Raw genomic sequence first — 20,977 nt, 5'->3', positions numbered from 1 at the left:
GCAGGGTTGGGGTGGGAACACACGTGACTGGACCCGGTCAGTGGCGCCTAGCGTAGGGGTTCACGATTTTACGTGAATAAAATATAGACACAGAAATTATGTTCACATGTATGGTACTTTTGTTCTTTGTATGATAAAAATTTACGAAAATATTAGCTGCGCCAAGTCTGTTGTTTAAGCCTGCAAAGAAATAATAATAATAATAATAATAATAATAATAATAAACCTCACTAACTACAGTTTCAGTAAGCTTCAAGTCTACCCTACTTTTATTAGAAAGTCAAGAAACATAGCTGAGAAATATATGTTTTTGTATTAAAATACTATATATATATATAATATTTAAAAGTAGTTTTGAACCATTATATAAGTTAAGACTACAAATGCCAATTGGAAATTTATGTTCTTAACTACACAAATTTTATCTTCACGATCAAAAACATAGATAAACAATGATATTTTATTCTGATAACAGATAGAGAGAGAGAGAGAGAGAGAGAGAGGAAAAACGTTTTTCTCTCTTCACATCTTCACATTCAGTTTCCCCAACCCGTGCGGCCATAAATACCACGCTTGAACACTGTTCTGATTAATTATTTACTTTTTTAAAAATATTTTTATTTGCACAAAGATATGAGGTTGGGTTGAGTGTCTGTTTTAGGTAATTACATTTTCACTTTCAAATACCAAAACAGAGAATATGGGTCAGAGGATATGGAACCCAACGAAAGAAAAATGTTCCACGCGCAAGTATGCCCTGTGACTTGCAACTTGTCTCAAATTTAAAACGGTTATTACGTTTTAAACGGCCGCGCCGCTGTGACGTCAGGTGGGCTCAAGTTACACGGTGGTTGGTAGTCGCGCATGCGCAAGGTGATGGCAGGGCCACTGGTGATGGCAGCGCCACTAGCGGTGGTGAGCGGCGAGGACTGTTAAGGTGGCAGAAGAGAGACCGTGTGGTCAGGCGGTAGACGTTACGCGACGTGCTGGAAGTCTCGGCGAGCACACAGTGAAGTGCTAAGAGACTTAGAGGGGACAGCAATCGAGGGTCCCTCGGGCAGCAGAAACGTAACCGTACGACAAGGAAGCTTGCAAAGGGGTGACCGGCTCTTCAGTGACCCGGCTATGAATAGTGTAGTAGAACGAGATGCTGCCGATTGGGCTGCGCTGGCGCCGTCCATCCATGGTGGTGGTCAGATTGGGGCGACCAAGAGGATGACGTCTCCATCAGCTGCAACGGCCGCAACGTTCCGCAACGCAGGAAAAGTAAACGGACGCGTCGGACAATAAGGTGGGAGAAAACTATTTAATAAAACTTTTAGGACGGATCATTTCCCAGAGGCTTTTCAAAAGAGTAAACTATTGTTAACTTGTTGTACCAGTGTAATCGCGTACTATCAGTTCCATCAACGTAACTATAATAAAATTCTGGAGGATAAAAAAAAAATTTTTTTTTATTAAGTCGTTAAGTCCACCTAGGGGGCATAACGTAGGTGCGCAACTCTGCTCCTTCAGAGCGGAGGTGGAGCTGAATGGGGCGGTTAAACCGGTTAGGTGCCACGTGTGTCAACAGGGTAAGAAGTAATCGACCTTGGTTACGAGTGTGGCACTAGCGTGTGTAGTAATAATCGTAACCATAATGTTCTCCGCCACTTCTTGGGCTCAGAAGCTCAGTAAAGCGTCGCTGATCGCGATGCTGAGCGAGGCGGGCGTGGAGCATAACCCCGATGAAGGCATTGAGGCATTAAGGGTCAAGGTGCGAGAGCTTATTCGCCGGGATGGCGATAAAGATCCGGGGACGGCAGGCAGCGTGGGAGAGTTTATTCCGATTGGTTTAAAGGTACAAAGTAGAGTCACGACTTTAATTGATAAAATACCTGATTTAAAAAGTTTGGAAATAGATCATGTTATTCGTTTCTTAATTGAGCTGAATAAAATGTTAAAATTAGGTATAGGCACTCGCGACATGTGGTATGGTGGAATGATCGCGAAGGTTCCGGAAAAATTCAGGGAAATTTTTGCGGAAGCCACGTTAGAAGTCTGGACCGCTGATAAATTATTTAAGGTATGTTTGAGTAAAGTTTGTTCCAGTTGGTCATTAACGAAAATACGGCTACGGTATTTGGAGCGAACACAGAAAGAGGGGGAAAATTTGCCAGATTATGTCACTGACATAATACGTCATGTCGAAATTCTCGGTATGCCTGATGAGGAAGAGAAATTGACAGCGATTATAATGAATAACTTTCGTGAGGAATACGTGAGGTATTTTATAGGCGCGACACGTCCGGCTACGTTAGCGAGTTTGCTACAGCTAGCGGAAGTAAAGGAGATGGAGAAATTGGATAGCGCTAAGTTATTTATGCCGTCTACGGTAGCAGCAGGCATGGAAAAAACCAGACAACCGTGTAGTATTTGTCGGCGAGTTAATCACACCGACTCGCAATGTTATTACCGTAGTAAAGATGATAGGCCCCGAAAACGGGACGTAGCTGTTGCTGGGAGACGCGACCACACTAAAATTGAGTGTTGGAATTGCGGGAAATTAGGTCACCTGAAGGTGGAGTGTAAGACAAAAGGGAAATATTCAGAGGAAAAGAAACAGACTTTACAGGCCGTAGAAAGGGAGGGGAGTCACGATAGTAGTCATGAGGAACAAAGAACGCAAACTACCGGAAACGAAAACAAATGTATAAAAAAAAAATGTTGGGAATGCGGGTCCAATAATCATTTACGTGCTGACTGCACGACGACGACGTCAGAGAATATAGGCGAAAATGGGACCGAGTGTTGGGAGTGCGGTAACAAAGGGCACCGACGAGGAAACTGTTTTTTGAAAAAGTTTGAGGTACAAAAGGGACCGGAACCATTACGTAAGCAGAAACCGCTTAGTTCTATTACTGTGCCTATTATGATTGGAAAAATCCCCGTGCATTGTCTGGTGGATACGGGATCTTCCAGTACATTGATAGAAAAAAAATGTTGTAATCAGTTACTCCGGGAAAATGAAATTGGGGTTATAAAGGTGAAGAAAATACCACAAGTGAAATTCACCACAGCTAACGGGGGGTTTTTGTTGTCAGAATGCGTCGTACGGGTACCTATTAGAATGGGCGAGTTTACCTGGAAATAAGAGTGCTATGTACTCGATGATATAAATTATCCTGTAATTTTAGGGATAGATTTTTTGTCTCATACACAGGCGATAGTTGATTTTCGTCGAGGTAAACTGCGTTTCGGATTTAGTAACAAAAAAGGGCAGGAGGTCGACCTAGAAATAAGTAAAGGAGAGAAACAATTGTACCGGGTTGCGGAGAATAAAGAAAGAAAGGACATGATTGAATATTTTCAAGAAAAATATGCCGATGTTTTGACTGACAAACTGGGACATTGTACGGTTTTACCGTATCGTTTTCATCTTAAGGACGCCGAGCCAGTTGTTTGTTTACCGTATAAGGTGGCTGCTGCCAAGGTCAAGCCGTTTCGTGCGATAATCGCAAAAATGTTGGATGAAGGAGTAATTGTAAAGTCAAACAGCTAGTCCGGCATTTTTGGTGCCGAAAGGCAAAGGGAAACCATCGGCGTATCGCTTAGTTACGGATTTGAGGAAGGTAAACTTGAAGTTATGCGCAGACCCCTTTCCGGCCCCGAGTGTGGATATGGCGTTATTACAGCTCGGAAAAGCGAAGTATTTTACTATATTAGATTTAAACCAAGCGTTCCTCCAAATCGAGTTACATCCAGACTCGAGAGAACCCTTATCCTTTGTTACGCCGTGGGGGCACTATAGCTGGTGCCGCGTGCCGTTCGGATGTAATAATGGTGTACAGGCGCTATCACGAGTACTAGAGCAGGTGTTAGGTAAATATCAGTATGAGTTTGTTTTTAATTATATTGATGATGTCTGTATATTCAGCAAAGATTGGGAAGAACATAAGGAGCACATTGAAAAGGTATTGAAAGCATTGAGCGCGGCGGGTTTAACGGTAAACCCAAATAAAGTAACGTGGGCTCAGGAACACACGAAATTTCTAGGATTTATCATATCAGAAGAGTAGTATAGCTTGGCCGGTCCTGAAACAGGCCTCAGGCGGTGGAGCCGAGAGCCGGCTCCGCCATATTGGATTGTGACGTCACGGCGGCCATCTTGGATGGTTGTGACCTTGACCTTTGACCTTGACCTTGAATTTGATCCTCAAAAATCGCCAAAATCCGCCAAAATTGGGCAAAATTTGCCCAAAATTCCTCAAAAATCGCCAAAATGTCCATTTCTGTGGAAAAAAGTTCCGCCAAAAAATCTCAAAAAATTCCACAAATTAAAAATTTCTCATTTCGAGGGAAAAATTTCCCGTTTCGAGGGAAAAATTCCCGTTTTTAGTCCTAAAAAATCCCAGCGGCTGAAAATTCCTAAAACTGGCTTAAGCATCCTTAACTCAAGCCTCAGTCAAGCCATTTCTAGGAATAAGGATACCATGACCGCCATTTTGAATTATGACGTCACCGTTGCAATTTTCGTTACGCTCGCCATCTTTAACTTTTTTATTATCCGATTTTAATGAAATTTTTTTAAAAATTATAAAAAAATTCACTTAATAAAATTTTAATCAAAAATATCGAAAAAACATATATTTACGACACGGAGCTCGGAGTCCTCGGTTCGAACCCGGTGAGGGCAAAAAAAAATAAAAATGGTGACCGATCCTTCCCCTGTGGCGGGGTGCTGGTAGACTGACCCCCACCACTTATGTCAATGCACATATACCATCAGGTAGTATGACGTCATGTCCGCCATCTTGAAATTTGGACGCTATCTTGAAAATCTTTATTTATTATCCGATTTTAATGAAAAAAATTCCAAAATTCAACAAAAAATTAACGTATTTAAATTCTGTTTGATTATATCGATGTACGTCCTTGGTTCGATTCCCGACGAGAGTAAACAGTCGATCCTTCCTCCATGAAAGCTACCTAGACTGATCTATCACCACCAATACCAAGGTATATATCGTCAACTGGTATGACATCATGTCCGCCATATTGTCTTCATCCACTGGAGACCACCATCTTGTTTTCGTGTGCTAGAGTGTGCCGATATCATGTAGTATAATTATCTGGTCACCACACCTTTGACCTTGACCTTGAACTTTGACCTTGACCTTGAACTTTGACCTTGACCTTGAACTTTGACCTTGACCTTGAAATTTGACCTTGACCTTGAAATTTGACCTTGACCTTGAACTTTGACCTTGAACTTTGACCTTGACCTTGAAATTTGACCTTGACCTTGAAATTTGACCTTGACCTAGAAATTTGACCTTGACCTTGAAATTTGACTTTGACCTTGAAATTTTACTTTGTCCTTGAAATTTGACTTTGTCCTTGATGTCCATCACGGATCCGTCATTTTATGTTCAGTACATGCTACCAGGAGCGACCACCTGCTGGAGTACACCATCTTGTGCGTGTACTCGTATTACCATCATGCTAGTTTTATTCTAACATGCTACAGTGCAGTAATCATTTATTACTGAGGTACCCACCATCTTAAAATTTGACCGCCATCTTGAAATCATGTAATTATTTAGCTAGAAATGCGGGAAAAATTCCAATAGTCTCCGAAAAAATCATTTATTAATTTACAAATCGAATCGATGGATCCCTGTCCACGGTTAGATTCTTGACCAGAGACAGTTGTAACTAATTATTAAATAAATGTTAGGTTCTGTTTTCCATTACCTTTCGCGGAGTTTATTAATCATTCACTCTACGAAAATCAACTCAAGTCAATATACCGGACCAACGAATTAAATCAGTGCCGATTAGCCTATTATGAAAGTCTAATTTTTCAATAATCTGAATAACATATAAGCCGTTCATGTACAAAGCCACACATATAGATCAATTGCCTTCAGTCCAAGAGACCGAGTCATGTCATTATCAGACGTATAGGCTAGTCATTTCAGGACCACATGACCTTCGTAATCCATCGTGACATTTTTATACATTCTAAAGGACCAAGTAACCTTGTAAAATATTTTAGTAACACCAAGAGGTGATAAACTAGTAAATATTCAATCACTACATTTTGTACTACGCGCAGTCAACAAAAAAGGAAGCACCAACAACGAAAAGACAGCACCACCAACGAAAAGACAGCACATTTGGAAGCACCGACTACGAAAAGGCAGCACATTTGGAAGCACCGACAACGAAAAGGCAGCACATTTGGAAGCACCGTCATCGAAAAGGCAGCACATTTGGAAGCACCGACAACGAAAAGGAAGCACATTTGGAAGCACCGACAACGAAAAGGCAGCACCGCCAAAGAAAAGACAGCACATTTGGAAGCACCGACAAAGAAAAGGAAGCACCATCAACGAAAAGGCCGCACCGCCAACGAAAAGGAAGCACATTTGGAAGCACCGGCAAAGAAAAGGCAGCAGCGACAACGAAAAGGCAGCACATTTGGAAGCACCGACAACGAAAAGGCAGCACCGACAACGAAAAGGCAGCACATTTGGAAGCACCGACAACGAAAAGACAGCACCGACAACGAAAAGGCAGCACATTTGGAAGCACCGACAACGAAAAGGCAGCACCGACAACGAAAAGGCAGCACATTTGGAAGCACCGACAAAGAAAAGACAGCACCGCCAACGAAAAGGAAGCACATTTGGAAGCACCGACAAAGAAAAGGCAGCACCGCCAACGAAAAGGAAGCACATTTGGAAGCACCGACAACGAAAAGGCAGCACCGCCAAAGAAAAGACAGCACATTTGGAAGCACCGACAACGAAAAGGAAGCACCATCAACGAAAAGGCCGCACCGCCAACGAAAAGGAAGCACATTTGGAAGCACCGGCAAAGAAAAGGCAGCACCGCCCACGAAAAGGAAGCACATTTGGAAGCACCGACAAAGAAAAGGCAGCACCGCCAACGAAAAGGAAGCACATTTGGAAGCACCGACAACGAAAAGGCAGCACCATCGACGAAAAGGAAGCACATTAATTTGTCATTGACTGCAATATTCATTGGTTCCAATATTCATTGGCTCCAATATTCATTGGCTCCAATATTCAATGGCTCCAATATTCATTGACTCCAATATTCATTGGCTCCATCAGTCATTGACACCTACAGTCTTTTGGTTCCAAAAGTCTTTTGGCCCCAAATATATTAGGCTAGAATTCTTCGAGTCTAAGAGACTATGAGACCACATGGCTCGAAGTCGCGTAGTCATGAAGTCTTAGGACCTCGTAGAATTGAAGCTACGTATCCAAGTATCCTCGTAGACTTGAAGCTACGTAAGCAGGCGGCCTTGTAATCTTATAACATAATGCTGGTGGTGCAGTTGGAGCAAAAGAGAAAATTCTGACGAAAACAGATGCTGTAATTGTAGCCTTGTAGACGAGTAGCTTCGTAGTCAAGTACTCATGCAGACTGGTAGTCCTGTATCCTCGCAGTCACGTAAACCTGTGTACTAGAGGCTTCGTAGCTCTGTAGCCTCGCAGTCTCGTAAACTTGAAGATTCGTAGTCACGTAGTTCTGTAGCCATGTGGTCTCATAGTCTCTTAGACTCGAAGAATTCTAGCCTAATATATTTGGGGCCAAAAGACTTTTGGAACCAAAAGACTGTAGGTGTCAATGACTGATGGAGCCAATGAATATTGGAGTCAATGAATATTGGAGCCATTGAATATTGGAGCCAATGAATATTGGAGCCAATGAATATTGGAACCAATGAATATTGCAGTCAATGACAAATTAATGTGCTTCCTTTTCGTCGATGGTGCTGCCTTTTCGTTGTCGGTGCTTCCAAATGTGCTTCCTTTTCGTTGGCGGTGCTGCCTTTTCTTTGTCGGTGCTTCCAAATGTGCTGCCTTTTCGTTGTCGCTGCTGCCTTTTCTTTGCCGGTGCTTCCAAATGTGCTTCCTTTTCGTTGGCGGTGCGGCCTTTTCGTTGATGGTGCTTCCTTTTCTTTGTCGGTGCTTCCAAATGTGCTGTCTTTTCTTTGGCGGTGCTGCCTTTTCGTTGTCGGTGCTTCCAAATGTGCTTCCTTTTCGTTGTCGGTGCTTCCAAATGTGCTGCCTTTTCGATGACGGTGCTTCCAAATGTGCTGCCTTTTCGTTGTCGGTGCTTCCAAATGTGCTGTCTTTTCGTTGGTGGTGCTGTCTTTTCGTTGTTGGTGCTTCCTTTTTTGTTGACTGCGCGTAGTACAAAATGTAGTGATTGAATATTTACTAGTTTATCACCTCTTGGTGTTACTAAAATATTTTACAAGGTTACTTGGTCCTTTAGAATGTATAAAAATGTCACGATGGATTACGAAGGTCATGTGGTCCTGAAATGACTAGCCTATACGTCTGATAATGACATGACTCGGTCTCTTGGACTGAAGGCAATTGATCTATATGTGTGGCTTTGTACATGAACGGCTTATATGTTATTCAGATTATTGAAAAATTAGACTTTCATAATAGGCTAATCGGCACTGATTTAATTCGTTGGTCCGGTATATTGACTTGAGTTGATTTTCGTAGAGTGAATGATTAATAAACTCCGCGAAAGGTAATGGAAAACAGAACCTAACATTTATTTAATAATTAGTTACAACTGTCTCTGGTCAAGAATCTAACCGTGGACAGGGATCCATCGATTCGATTTGTAAATTAATAAATGATTTTTTCGGAGACTATTGGAATTTTTCCCGCATTTCTAGCTAAATAATTACATGATTTCAAGATGGCGGTCAAATTTTAAGATGGTGGGTACCTCAGTAATAAATGATTACTGCACTGTAGCATGTTAGAATAAAACTAGCATGATGGTAATACGAGTACACGCACAAGATGGTGTACTCCAGCAGGTGGTCGCTCCTGGTAGCATGTACTGAACATAAAATGACGGATCCGTGATGGACATCAAGGACAAAGTCAAATTTCAAGGACAAAGTAAAATTTCAAGGTCAAAGTCAAATTTCAAGGTCAAGGTCAAATTTCTAGGTCAAGGTCAAATTTCAAGGTCAAGGTCAAATTTCAAGGTCAAGGTCAAAGTTCAAGGTCAAGGTCAAATTTCAAGGTCAAGGTCAAAGTTCAAGTTCAAGGTCAAATTTCAAGGTCAAGGTCAATGTTCAAGGTCAAGGTCAAAGGTGTGGTGACCAGATAATTATACTACATGATATCGGCACACTCTAGCACACGAAAACAAGATGGTGGTCTCCAGTGGATGAAGACAAGATGGCGGACATGATGTCATACCAGTTGACGATATATACCTTGGTATTGGTGGTGATAGATCAGTCTAGGTAGCTTTCATGGAGGAAGGATCGACTGTTTACTCTCGTCGGGAATCGAACCAAGGACGTACATCGATATAATCAAACAGAATTTAAATACGTTAATTTTTTGTTGAATTTTGGAATTTTTTTCATTAAAATCGGATAATAAATAAAGATTTTCAAGATGGCGTCCAAATTTCAAGATGGCGGACATGACGTCATACTACCTGATGGTATATGTGCATTGACATAAGTGGTGGGGGTCAGTCTACCAGCACCCCGCCACAGGGGAAGGATCGGTCACCATTTTTATTTTTTTTTGCCCTCACCGGGTTCGAACCGAGGACTCCGAGCTCCGTGTCGTAAATATATGTTTTTTCGATATTTTTGATTAAAATTTTATTAAGTGAATTTTTTTATAATTTTTAAAAAAATTTCATTAAAATCGGATAATAAAAAAGTTAAAGATGGCGAGCGTAACGAAAATTGCAACGGTGACGTCATAATTCAAAATGGCGGTCATGGTATCCTTATTCCTAGAAATGGCTTGACTGAGGCTTGAGTTAAGGATGCTTAAGCCAGTTTTAGGAATTTTCAGCCGCTGGGATTTTTTAGGACTAAAAACGGGAATTTTTCCCTCGAAACGGGAAATTTTTCCCTCGAAATGAGAAATTTTTAATTTGTGGAATTTTTTGAGATTTTTTGGCGGAACTTTTTTCCACAGAAATGGAAATTTTGGCGATTTTTGAGGAATTTTGGGCAAATTTTGCCCAATTTTAGCGGATTTTGAGGATCAAATTGAAGGTCAAGGTCAAAGGTCAAGGTCACAACCATCCAAGATGGCCGCCGTGACGTCACAATCCAATATGGCGGAGCCGGCTCTCGGCTCCACCGCCTGAGGCCTGTTTCAGGACCGGCCAAGCTATACTACTCAGAAGGTCAGTTAAGATTAGATCCCGATAAGGTAGCCGCGGTCGTAAATTTTCCCCGGCCAACAAATTTAAAAGCCGTTCGCAGATTTTTGGGGATGTGTGGGTACTATGCTAAGTTCATTCCGGACTACGCGAATAAGACTGACGCTTTAAATTTGCTGAAAAGAAAAGGAATTGATTTCGTCTGGGCAGACGAACAAGAAAAATCGTTTAAATTTTTGAAACGCGCTTTGACCACGCCGCCGGTACTGACGCTACCGGATTTTGAAAAAGAATTGGTTTTACAGACTGATGCCAGTGGTATTGCGGTAGGTGCAGTATTAAATCAGCGGGTCGAAGGGGCTTTAAAACCGGTAGCTTATGCTAGCCGATTACTAAATGCCAACGAAAGGAAATATTCGACGTATGAAAAAGAGTGCTTGGCATGCGTGTTTGGCATGGAAAAATTCAGTGAATACTTAGAACCGGTACAATTTCAAGTAGAAACGGATAATCAGGCACTTACTTGGTTATTAAAATCACAGAAGGCATTAGGACGACTTAGCCGGTGGGTGATGAGGTTAATGCGTTTTAATTTTACAATCAGCCATATCAAAGGTACCGATAATAAGGTCGCGGATTGTTTGTCGCGTATGTTTTCTGAGGAGCGCCCCGACGCGGAGGACGACGTCACGAGTAGTAGTGACGAGAAGGACTACGATAGAGGTACATTATGTATCTTAAATCAAGTACCGGCTATCTTTGTAGATCTAAAGACGAAGCAAACGAACGACCCAGAGTGTGAGAAAATAAAAAAGAAAATCGAGGAAGGGAGTAAAGAGTATGTAGTTAGAAGCGGATTGATAGGGAAAATTGATAAAAGGGGCCAGTTTGGAGTGTTTTTACCACGGGAATTGCGGAGGCTCGCATTTCAGTATTATCACGACACGTTTTTCGGGGCTCACCAAGGGCGAGAACGAACCTTGCAGCGGATTAAGCGTGAATTTTTTTGGCCCGAGGTGAATAAAGAGGTACAAGCATGGGTGAAGGAATGCGATATTTGTCAGAAAACGAAACCAAGGAATAAAAAACCGCAAGGAAAACATCAGGCGTCAGTGGCGAGAAAACCCTGGGAAAGAGTATATATGGATGTTTTCGGTCCTTTACCGCGGAGTAAAACCGGATTTAAGTATATTCTATTGCTTATTGACAGCTGTACCAAGTTTGTATTACTATTTCCGATGCGTCAAACGCGATCACAGGATATAATAGGTATTTTGACGGAAAGAGTTTTTCCAATATTCGGGTCACCGTTAAACATGGTAACCGACAACGCCACGTATTTTGTGTCACAACAAATGAAATGTTTAGCGATAAACTGGGGGGGGGGTTAAAGTTTATTCAGATAAGTGCGTACCGGCCCGAGTCCAATGTGGCGGAGAGGGCCAATCGTGATCTGAAATACGCCTTGAAGGCATACCAAACACACGCTCGTGAACATACTCGTTGGGATCGTAGTCTGTATGAAATAGGATTATGTTTTAATAATGTTAAAAGTGGGGCGACAGGAGTAACACCGGCTGAAATGTTTTTTGGCAGGCGCTTGTACCATCCGTTGATAAACGCGTGGTGTTACAGTTATGTTACAAGTGAGGATGATAATCGAGTATTCAGTCAACAAGACTGGGAAATAGCCCTAGATAAGTTGAGGAAGCATAGGGAAAGACTTAGGGAAAGATATAACCAAGGTCGTATAGAAGTAACGGTAAAAACTGGAGATTTGGTTTTGGTGGAGACACATTATCTGAGTAACAAAGCGCAGAATTTTACGGCGAAATTAGCGCCGAAATATGTCGGACCTTATCGAGTCCTGAAGTTTTTAACTCCAGTGACTGTCCAATTAGGTGAGGTACAAGACAATACCATTGTTAATAAAGTTCATGTTTCTCATCTAAAACATTATGTAGCCCAGAATGATGGACAGTAGCAATATGTAAATAATTGTATACTTTTTGTAATTACGATTGTATCATGTAAGTCAGGAATATGTGTGAGTTAGTTGTATTAGTTTCATAGCTAATAGTTACAAAAATATTGTAATTAAAACCATTGATAACAAAAGTTTAAAAGCCTCTGGTAGGTAGGGAGTGCAACTTGTAAAAAAAAAAAAAAAAAAAAAAAAGCCTCTGGTAGGTAGGGAGTGCGATTTGTGGGGCTTCGAAAAAAAAAAGGCAGTTTTTTTTATAAGTGGAGGGAGGATAAAACGGTTATTACGTTTTAAACGGCCGCGCCGCTGTGACGTCAGGTGGGCTCAAGTTACACGGTGGTTGGTAGTCGCGCATGCGCAAGGTGATGGCAGCGCCACTAGCGGTGGTGAGCGGCGAGGACTGTTAAGGTGGCAGAAGAGAGACCGTGTGGTCAGGCGGTAGACGTTACGCGACGTGCTGGAAGTCTCGGCGAGCACACAGTGAAGTGCTAAGAGACTTAGAGGGGACAGCAATCGAGGGTCCCTCGGGCAGCAGAAACGTAACCGTACGACAAGGAAGCTTGCAAAGGGGTGACCGGCTCTTCAGTGACCCGGGCGATGAATATTGTAGTAGAACGAGATGCTGCCGATTGGGCTGCGCTGGCGCCGTCCATCCATGGTGGTGGTCAGATTGGGGCGACCAAGAGGATGACGTCTCCATCAGCTGCAACGGCCGCAACGTTCCGCAACGCAGGAAAAGTAAACGGACGCGTCGGACAATAAGGTGGGAGAAAACTATTTAATAAAACTTTTAGGACGGATCATTTCCCAGAGGCTTTTCAAAAGAGTAAACTATTGTTAACTTGTTGTACCAGTGTAATCGCGTACTATCAGTTCCATCAACGTAACTATAATAAAATTCTGGAGGATAAAAAAAAAATTTTTTTTTATTAAGTCGTTAAGTCCACCTAGGGGGCATAAATTTAACAGTTTTGAAAAGTAGTAGCCTTCAGTTATTCTTTTTCTGCCAAGAGTGTCTGTAAACAACTTCCACGTGGTTGCCAGTGGTCGTAATCTAACACGAGGTGTTGCTTTGCAAGGGACATTTTGGTAAAATGGGTACCAGCGGTGCTACTTTTGAGAACCGTCTAATTCGAGGTAGGTTGCATGACCCAGAGGCCAAGCCACACTGTGAGCCTTATTGCGGCGGAATTTCCACCGCCAAGTTTCGAGCCGCGCCCAAAATTTGCAAGTGCCAGAGCGGGCCCAGGGCCTGTTCCACGATGACACGAGATCGCAGACGGATCACGTAAACGGAGACAACTGAGTATCTACGACGGCCCGCATGCGAACACGGGGCCCGTAATCGTTTGCTCAGAAATGCCCAGTTCTTCCATAAACGTTATCCCTTGCGACCATGTTTTAAATACACTAAAATTTGTTTCAAGTAAAAAAAAAATCTAGCGTTCTATTATAGTTTGTGGTTAATTTGATTCCATTATTGTTCATGCGTTATATTTTTCCCCCCTTCGAATATTAAGTATTTGACCATTCCATCCCTAGTTAATAATCTTTAGATTTGTTTTCTTTTTCGTTGTAACTGTGTTGTAGACGAAGTAACGAGCGTTATATCCCCCCCCCCCCCTCGAATATTAAGGAATTGACCATTCCATCCCTAGTTTATAATCTTCAGATTTGTTTTCTTTTTCGTTGTAACTGTGTTGTAGACGAAGTAACGAGCGTTATATCCCCCCCCCCCCCCTTGAATATTAAGGATTTGACCATCCCATCTCTAGTTTATAATCTTCAGATTTGTTTTCTTTTTCGTTGTGACTGTGTTGTAGACGAAGTGACGAGCGTTATATAAACACACACACCCCCCCCCCCTCTTTTAGAATATTACGGATTTGACCATCCCATCTCTAGTTTATAATCTTCAGATTTGTTTTCTTTTTCGTTGTGACTGTGTTGTAGACGAAGTGACGAGCGTTATATAAACACACACCCCCCCCCCCCTCTTTTAGAATATTACGGATTTGACCATCCCATCCCTAGTTTATAATCTTCAGATTTGTATTCTTCTTAGTTGTGACTGTGTTGTATACGAAGCGACGACGAGCGAGGTCCCGGGCAGACACCGGAGTCCAGGCAGCTGTTATCGCCTATGGTAACGCGGCGCCGACCGGCCAGCCGCGTGGGCGCAGCGGCCTCGAGATAGGGCACGCTCGGACACTCCTCGTCAACAACGCGTCACAGCTGGGCCGCGTCTCGCTGCGCTATCCTCGTGTGACAGGAGGTCGCGATTACCTGCGGCGCCGTCTCACGCACGCACTCGCTCGTCGTCAGCCTCCACGGGGCACCGAGCTCAACGCTGAATCGAACCTCGTGTCATTTCGCGTACTCGCCATCTATTTTCAGTAATTTTGATGCGATTTTAAAATTATATTTGTTTTCATGTTCATAAATATCAGTCTGTGTAACATAACGTAACTTTCTTCTACCAGTGTAATCATTTCACTCGTTATTTTTTCTACAAAATTTTCCCCGTTACTCTATGCCCCGTGGCTCGAGAACAAGGGCCAGATAAACACTCAAGCTTCCTCTACACGGGAAGAGACTTTGTTTGTATGGAACTGTATAATGTATAAATTTTAATTTGATTTATCTGTTTGCGATTTTTTTTTCTTGTGGGGTTGCCTCAAGAGTCTGGTCTACACGACTCGGACAAGGACACTGGACGAATTGCAACAAAGAATTGCAACAGATTAGAAGAATATATACGTAAACAAGAACGCCGTAATTTTCATTGTCATAATTGATAATTTTGATTGTTGTTCCTTAAAAGATAAGTCTTAATTGTTCAATTACTGTCCATAAAATTTTGCGTTGTTGCATGTATTATATTTTTGTTCGCCAAAAGTTACCGTTTTTTTTTTTCTGTGTCAGCTTGTACTTATCTGCCCTAAGCGAATTCTTAATTTATTTACGGAAACAGACACCACTCGCATGTCTTGAGCAGCGTTCAAATGGCGTGGTTTCTTCCGAAGCTCTGCACACCGTGTGTGTTCCCGGGTAGGCGGGACCGAAGGTTCACCTCGACAGAACGGGCAGTAAGTAGTTCTCGGCGGCGCACACCAGGAGTCCGCCTGTCTCGCGCGGGCGCATAGGCCTGCTCGTGGTTTTACAGGTCGACTCTGCATTACGACTTCCCGTTGCGTTACAAATTGCGACGCTGTCGTAAAGCCATCCGGTGCTCTCGTGAAGAGCGCGGAAACGCATCGCATTAAGAACTGTCCGACGAGAAGCGAGAGAGAGAGAGAGAGAGAGAGAGAAAGAGAGAGAGAGAGAGAGAGAGAGAGAGAAAGAGAGAGAGAGAGAGAGATAGAGAGAGAGAGAGAGAGAGAGAGAAAGATTCTCGTGCACATAACCATAACCGCACAAAAAGAGTCGAGAGGATTCCAACACACAATTTACAGCCTCACTCAAGGCGCTGCGGTTTAAAAATAAAGAACATCTAAGCCTTTAATACCCGCACGAAACTCGGGATTTGAACTTGCGACACTTACTACTAACATAATTTATGATACACGTAATGCTAGCTATTGAAAAACTTAAGTTACGCGAAGGAAAATCAAGGGGAAAAAACTCGCCCAAAATAGCAGTAGTTTTTTTTAAGGTTATATATATATATATATATATATATATATATATATATATATATATATATATATATAACATAGCGCGGATTCATTTAGCGCTATGTGTATTTTACTGCTCTAGTCTTGAATAGCACGTCTGTAAATTTCAGTTAGCACGAAATCTGGGCAGGCAAAAAACAAAAGTCGAGCACGTCGCCACGAAGTCTGTTTCAACTTCTGTAAACAACAGATGTGCCGTGGGACACAGTTAGCCAAACCAGGGGGGAAGAGATGCGCGCGCAGGTCTGACTACACTATCGGCTGTTGTACAAACATCAGCTATGGCAAGTTGAATTTCGGCTATGGAGTGTAAAGGACAAAATGTTTTTATATCTGCGCGTATGCCGCCGTGCCGTACCGTTTCGCCTGACCACAAACCGGGCCGTGAACTCAATCTAGCCAGTGGCAGGGAATTCACTCAAACAAAAGCAACTTCTGCCCATTCATCTGCTGGTAACTGTACGTGCTTGATCACTCATAATTAGGGACCGGAAAAATTCGTGGTTTCAATAGTCTTCAGGATAGACTGCACATTCCCCTGTACACTTGGGCAAATAACGCCAGTTCATTGGCTGCTGACTTGTGAGACGCCTCAGCTGGTTTAGTCTGCGATTCGATCCTTCTTTGGTTGAGGGTTTATAATTGATTGAGATTCGTCCAGATGAACAGTAAGCCAATAGCAAACTCATCTAAAAGGTATATGTATTTGACTTCTAGCCTATCGCCGAATGAATCCGCGAATTTTTCCGGTCTCTACTCATAATGCACCGTGTTCAAGTATTTGAGACAAAACTAGAAGTATTACGGCGCGCAGGCCGTCATGAAGACCACGCTTATGTTGGTCGCACTTTAGTTTTAAGCAAGTCAACTGTGCGCAGAATCGTACGAAATAAGGACTCTTACCAAAAGTTTATACAAGTCTGATGCCGTTGTTTGTACTAGCGGGAATATATTTGACATTAGATACCGGCACAGAAATGAACAGATGACTCACGTGGAAAAGGTTGTTAAATGAATGTTGTAATGAAAAAAAATAATATTTGGCCTGACAGGATTGGTGTGAACTAGGTGGTGATACGCGAACAAGCACTTTAATTTCTGAAAAATTAAAATGTAAATATCCGGACAGTAAAATCGGTTTCACTGTCAGTAAAGAAAGGTTTGGAAAGGTACGCAACGTGAGTTGAAGGTCACGCCCGGGCGGGAAAGTCAGCCAGCCAACTGACGATAAAGTACGTAACCCCGTATCTCCCGTTACGCTGTGTCGTATTTGTCATACAAAGTGCGATGGGAGGCATATAAAGCTAAATTGTGTGACATACTTATAGTTGAGTGTTATTCAGCGCATTTATATTACGTAAAGTATATTTCCCTACACAATTTTGGAACACATTAAATAAATTAGCCTTGCTATCTATGGAAACTAATGCTTCAGAATACGCGATTTCGAATAACACGAGTAATTATAATGAACTAACTAGTCGTGCTAAGTAAGGGATAGGTGTATATATATATGTGTGTATATATAGTTTGACATCAAAAATCTTGAGAGAACTTGTTCTGCGCAAAAACCACTATTTTAACTAATAGTTAGTGCCATGTTTTTTTTTTTTTCAGAAAAAAAAATCTTTCCATACCAACTGTGCGTAAAAACTTTGTAGCATGGTCTGTGTTTCATGGTTGGCTGGGTTTATTCCTGATACATGTATATTGTCCACACACCAATCAAAAGCCATTCACGTGCGGAAGTAAACGCGTCCTGAATGGCCCGGCCAAATAGGGCAATGGCTTCTCGTGAAGACGGCCGCCAATTACAAGGGAACACTCGCTAGCGTGGGCATAACCTTATTGCGGTCTAATGAGCGATCAGAATACACGATAAAGTTTAAGAAAGCACTGAATAGGATTTGATGATTGCCGAAATCAGCTCCGGTATTTCGATTAGTTGGCAAGTTCGACATGAAATACAGAGAGTTTACGTGTCCAGCCAGATTGAGACAACACAGTTAGCTTGGCGTGTCTTCTCGGGACACTCCCTCATTTCCTGCGCCCTCACCCCGTTACTTTCCTATCACTGTTCGGGCTGGACGGGCATTCGAGCAGAGCAGACCTAACTACCACGCGCGGTCGACTCCCTCCCTGTTTTGCTATCATGGTTTCGGTTCTGCAACCTTCCCCTCAATCACTCCACGCAAATTCTGGACGCACCAAAGACGTAACACAGGTCGATTCTTGTCTTGTGGGCAGGAGGCTCACTATTTTAAAAATAAGTCTTTATTACTGGACGTAAACAACAATAAAATAATATCTTTAACTTCAAAATTATGAAACAATTAATAATCACATCATAAACAATAAGTTCCAGATTACAATTAATGAAAAAAAAATTAAGTATTAATTTGGTGTATAAAACATTTATATTTTTGCTTTTTAGTGAACTTGTGTTACTTTTGTGTATTTTGAAGTAGGTTATTTAAAAAAAAAGTTTATTTCTGGTGAAAATAATTACTTCGAACTTTTAGTCGCCGACTATATAAATAACTACAAACCCAATTTTTGGTTTTCACTCCCTCAAAACCTTAACCAGAATCAATTTCTTGGGAGAGAGAAAATTATTATAAAATCCCTCCCCCCCTAAAGTCTTGATCCACGCCTGCCCTCGCTAAACCCCACAGCCTGAGGACTGGGGTGTGAAATCCTTTCTCCTTCCCCTGGCCGCGACGCGACTGTAATGCTAATGCGATATGCAGATAAGCGATGGGTTTCCCCCACCCACTAAAATATATCTTGCGAGTGGCGAGACGGGTGACGTAGTTCACATTCCTGCCGCAGTTATCGCTTTTACAGCACTTTCAGCTTTCTTCCTCTCATCTGTGAATATTAGCGTGAAGAAGTCGGAAACACTCAAATTTAATGTTTTTTATTCAAACAGTTTGAGTATTTTCCCAACATCGTATAGGTATCAAACGATTCTGCAAAACTCTTCACCTGTGTCTTAATTGTATGAGTCATTGTGTAATACCTACATGTGCTGCGAAAGGAGCAATATTCCAGAAACCTGTACTAGTTAGAAGTGAACATTTATTACAATAAAATTCAAGTAGTATTTTTTTTACATTTCCAGATATCTCAGATATAAATGTTGAAGATTAAATTATCTCATGACGATATGTGTACGGGAAGTTTTTTGTCCCATACTTTTATAACCTAAATTTAGTATGCGAAGGTCAAGGTTTTTACTTAAATAAGCTAAAGTTTTGTGGGTCAGACAAAATATTGGTAAATAATGAAATTATAGGCCTTTTAAAATTGTTTGAAGGCAGGCAAGTGATATATGGTACAGGAAAATGAAAATTAAATTTAAATATGTATAAAAATGCATGATAAGTGACGTGTATATACTTGACTATATATAATTTATAGATTGACTGAAAAACGTTTAAAAATATTATGATGTGAATGATATTTTACTGCCAGAATAGTGAGAAATAACCAGGTGGTGAAAGCAGAATCTGGGATGACGTTGGTTCACAAATGAAATCTTCTACATAAGCTTGATGGAGTATTCGCTCTTATAAAATCTGTAGCACTCTTTTTAGCAGCACATTTTTTCTTATAGTATTTACTAGATCTTGCCCGCCAAGACTTCCTGCAGTGCCTTTTTTCACGATCGGTCATTTCAGATATAGTTTTTATTTTTCCTGTAGTTCTTGTCTTTAAAAATAACACTGTTTTTTCTTTTATTTTAAAGTAGCTAACTTGTATGGATCATTTTTCATTCGTTCATAATGTTTGCTTTCATTTTCTCGCTTTTGTGCTAATACTTCTTCCCTGGTCTTTTTTTCTTAGGTTGTGGCATTTTGGTTTCTGTGGAAAAAATGCCTCAACGGGTTAATAATACATACAATATTAAGAGGAAATTAGGAACTTAAGTGAATGTTTATCACTTTCCTGTAATGTTATCACTTTCCTGTCTAAATGGATCCAGACTAGTGATACACAGGAAAGTGATAATTTTGAGGTTTTTCATAAAAAACACAAAAACGCTGTATTTGAATGACATATTAATGCTTTATGGTATATTTACACTAAGTATATTAATCAAAACAATAAACAAATTTTAAGTAATCAAAATATTGTTTACGTAAATACATACCAGACAAGTGAGAAGTTGTCTGAACCGAACGCGTCTGCAATCGACGAGATCTTCGTGGCGACAGTCTGATTGGCTGTTAGGTGGAACTTTAAGCGGCAGTGACCTTATTTTACTACGTACTTTGTCTCGGAAATCTGACAACAGCACTCATTGTTAAATTTATTGGTATTCTTCACATGTTTTAGCTGACAGGAATGTGATACACAATTTGTGTCGCCCCTATCTATAATGAAAAATCGACTAAAATTAGGGAGACACGCCACTTCTTTTTAAGCTTTAGCAAAGTTTTATTGATTTTTACTGTGATTAGATATAATCTCTTTGATTTATATGTCTTACTTTACGTATTATGTCGGTAGGAAACTTGCGTTCTGTAAAATCGCCCCACAGGAAAGTGACAATTTTGCTCATGTTTACGCATTTTTCTCCAAAAAGGTATTTTCGAACCTAGCTGAATTTCAGTGCCCATATAGAAGCCAATTAGTTCCTTATTCCAGATTTAAAATAAATCAGAAATATTTAAAAACTAAGGAGCTATGATTTGAGCGTACCTAAATTCCTTCACTATAAGAACTAGCCATTAACTAAATTTTACTACCATCCGCTCTTAACCAGTAAAGAAATAGCAAACACCAACTGCACTGGAACTTCGACAAAGTGATATCTCATAACCTGGACACACATCGGTTTGTTTTCTACTGGCAAACAAGCCGTTAAACGATGGACTCTAAAATTTATCGGTTGAATTTGACAGTTCTGTTTGCAAATCGTGAGCTAATATTGGCATCGTGCGCTCAGAGAAAGGACTCGGTCTGTAAAGTGAACTCTCCTGACTATCACACACGTAGCAGAGTCGCTGACCACACACAGAATTCCAAAATCGGATGGTTCTGTCCAGAAGTGGCGTCCAACATACAGTGTACAATCATGTTCGTCGTCTACGTGCTCTAAGAAAATGTTTTAAAAAAA

The 20,977-nt window shown here is 41.3% G+C and overlaps 1 protein-coding gene across 9 annotated transcripts in view; it reads right to left on the bottom strand.

Moving 5' to 3' along the window:
• Positions 1-20,977, bottom strand: part of LOC134528097 (focal adhesion kinase 1) — a 386,174-nt gene that overhangs the window by 60,419 nt on the left and 304,778 nt on the right. The window lies entirely within an intron of this gene.

Source organism: Bacillus rossius, chromosome 1 (assembly GCF_032445375.1).
Source record: "Bacillus rossius redtenbacheri isolate Brsri chromosome 1, Brsri_v3, whole genome shotgun sequence".
Lineage (NCBI taxonomy): Eukaryota > Metazoa > Arthropoda > Insecta > Phasmatodea > Bacillidae > Bacillus > Bacillus rossius.
The sequence above is the reverse complement of the archived record's forward strand: the minus strand, read 5'-3'. Positions and strand labels throughout refer to the sequence as shown.